The sequence below is a fragment of the Muntiacus reevesi genome, chromosome X (assembly GCF_963930625.1).
Source record: "Muntiacus reevesi chromosome X, mMunRee1.1, whole genome shotgun sequence".
In the NCBI taxonomy this organism is placed as follows: domain Eukaryota; kingdom Metazoa; phylum Chordata; class Mammalia; order Artiodactyla; family Cervidae; genus Muntiacus; species Muntiacus reevesi.
The window spans coordinates 60250803-60254023 of NC_089271.1; positions in this window are offsets into that span (position 1 = coordinate 60250803).

Here is a 3221-nt window from a genome sequence, read left to right on the forward strand (position 1 = left end):
TGAGCAAATTCCAGGAGATAATGAAGGACAGGGAAGCCTGCCTTGGGTTCCATGGGGTCACAAAGAGTTGGACACAACTGAGCAACTGAACACCACCACCAATGTTAAGAGCAAAATGTATCAGAGGGTTTTCTATGTGCCTGCGCAACCACCCTATGAGGCAGACACTACTGTTGTTACGCCGTTTTTACAGATGAAGACAGGGACTCAGAGGTTTAGGAAGCCTAGCAAGTGGTGAGGTCGCAATGGAGAAGCCCAGCAGTCTGCCTTGGGCTGGCCTTGGGCTCCCTTCCTTTCCTGTTCTCCCCCCAGGGCTTCCTCGGGACTGAGGCCCCCACCAGGCAGCAGCTATGTCAGCTCCAGAGTCCAGTCCTGCCCAGACCCACCAAGAGGGACTGCATTTGTTCCGAATTACTGTTAGTTTGTTTTGAAACACAAATCGTTGGTAATCAGAGGGGCCAGGTAGACTGCGATGCTTCTCCTCCTCTAAACTAATGCCTTTGGCCCAGCTCACCCGAGGGATATTCTTTACCTCTTTCTTTTCCTTTGCCCTGAGGAGGGCATGGTAATAATGCGGTCTCAAGGAGATCTAAATAAAAGCAAACATGGCTAATTCAAAACCGACTGCCTTGCCACCCACACCCTCCCTTTCACTGCCTCTCTGACTTCCTTTCCACAATGCTGGCCTTGGATTGGTGGCGGCCCAGTGATACTCCAGGGAGAATCTTAAGGGATGCCATGAAACCCTCCTCTAATTCTCTAAACAAAATGAATTTGATTTTAGCTGAAAAATTAATTGAAACCGTATCATACTTAACTGAGAGGATCCAGGGGAGAGGTGCCCAGAAAGTCCCCAGAGAACCAGGAATTGTGGGACTGGGGATGCAGGGGGCATGGAGAATTGAGGCAATTTTCTAGATTATGAACCCCCCAAGCCACCTCCATCTCAGCTGGGCTGGGGACCAGAGTCACCAAACTACCATCTGCAAGGATTAACTTCTCAACTTCTCTTCCCCACCCCCATGCTTCCCTCCCCATTGAACACCAGGTGCAGACAAGGTCACTCACATAGGTTCTATTAAGGGGGCAAAGCTCTCTTCTTTCTGTTGGCCAAGTGAGAAGGTAAGGGAGACCTAGAATCTAGTTTCATTTAGTTGGTAATTCCCCTCCTCAGAGTTCCCTTCTCTACCCAGTTCCAAGTTAGGGTTGGCTATGACAGGAAATCTCACAAGATCTGGAAGGCAGAAATGTGACAGCAGCCATTGAGCTCTGCAGGTTGATATTGCTGAGGTGCTATTGAAGCTGGCTTACATGCTTCCCACTCTGCTGGCTCAGCTCGCTGATCGGTAGCAACCGGTCCTAGAGCTCTTTCAGCTCCCAAGATTTTCTTGAGCTTCAGTGGGTCCTGGGCCAGGAGGACATGCAATCAGCTTCTTCTGCAGTTCACTCACACAGTCAAGGCTGGAGGTGGTGAGAAGCTGATGTAGGTTCTGATTTGTCCTCACTCTCTCCCACTTCACATACCACCAGCAGATGCATAGGCCACAGTTTTCCACAGGCTTCTTCACCCTCTCCCAAAATGGTGGGAACACTAATCCTCATAATAAATACCTTATTTCAGATCACTCCCCTGATCAAACCTGAACAGATATAGTCCTCAATAAATGTTATTTTATTAGTATTATTAGATTGGAGGTTTCAGAGTCTGGGACCAGGTGTTCAACATCTGTGTGTGTACCAAGGGGCCACCAGTGAAGCTATGAGTTGCTCCCATGGTGTTTGCTGAATGGAAGGGAATTGAATCAAGGCTCTGGACAATTGGTCAGCAGATGCTGTGATCCATCATGAGCTAAGTCCTAGAGAGGGCAGGATGGATATAAATTGGATGCAGCTAATGTGCTCCAGTACAAGTGGATAGAAAACAGTAACAAACAAGCAATAGTGACTAATGGCCAATTATAATAAGAATAGGCAGCATTTACTGACCGTATTGCATATGTTAGCCCATTTATTGTTCACACTAGCTTCTGAGGCAGGTAGGAGATGTGAACTTTGGAAATGAGTAAGTAGCCCAAGTTCACACAGAAGACAATGTTGGGATTGCAACGGAAGAGCTCAGGCTCCAGAAGCTGTGTGGGGCTGTGAGTGCTGGCCCAGTGAGGGACTTCTGTAGTGAGGGAGCACTGAATAGTCAGAAGCAAGCATTGCCCCAACACTACCAAATGTGAAAGTTCAAAGGCTGATGAGGGAGAGCCCTGGATGAGAACTGGGGCCAAAGGAGGCTTCCTGGTAGGATCATGAGGCTTGGGCTTGGCCTTGAAAACTAAAGAGGACTAAACCCAATTCCCTTCACCCTCTCTATCCAATCTGTCATCGAAGTGTATAGATGCTCCCATTGGAAATACCTTTGATTATCTCCCCTCTCCCATTCCAACCCTCCTATCACTGCCAGACCGCAGATCTCCCCCATTTCTGGCCTGGACCCTTGGCCCAAGCTCTTTCTCCCTGGCCTCCTGACCTCCAGTCTTACCTGTTCAAATCCATACTGGCTTCAAGAGTTATCTTTTACAAACTTAGCTCTGCTCATGGCATGCCTCCACATTTCCACTGTCCATTAGGGTCCCATGGGACAAAACAAGAACCTTAAGATTGTAATATATAAAGCTGTTGATGCTCAACTGTTCTTGACCTACAAAAATGGCACATTCTTGTCATTCTTTTAATATTGGTAATACTAATAGCCATAGTTTAGCTCAGAGGAGGCAATGGCAACCCACTCCAGTACTCTTGCCTGGAAAACCCCATGGACGGAGGAGCCTGGTAGGCTGCAGTCCATGGGGTCGCTAGGAGTTGGACACGACTGAGTGACTTCACTTTCACTTTTCACTTTCATGCATTGGAGGAGGAAATGGCAACCCACTCCAGTGTTCTTGCCTGGAGAATCCCAGGGATGGGGGAGCGTGGTGGGCTGCCGTCCATGAGGTCGCACAGAGTCGGACAGGACTGTAGTGACTTAGCAGCAGCAGCAGCATAGTTTAGCTTAATAAAGCCCTGACATTGGGTTAAAGCTAGACACATGCCTCCCAGACAAATCATTCCCACAAGCTTCCCACTCTCTTACCCCACCCCCTGCTACCGTTGTCTGCCTGCCTCTTTGTGCCATTTTTATTTTGTCTTAATCTGTCTGCTTTGGTGTTTTCCTCTATACTTTGGTTTCATTC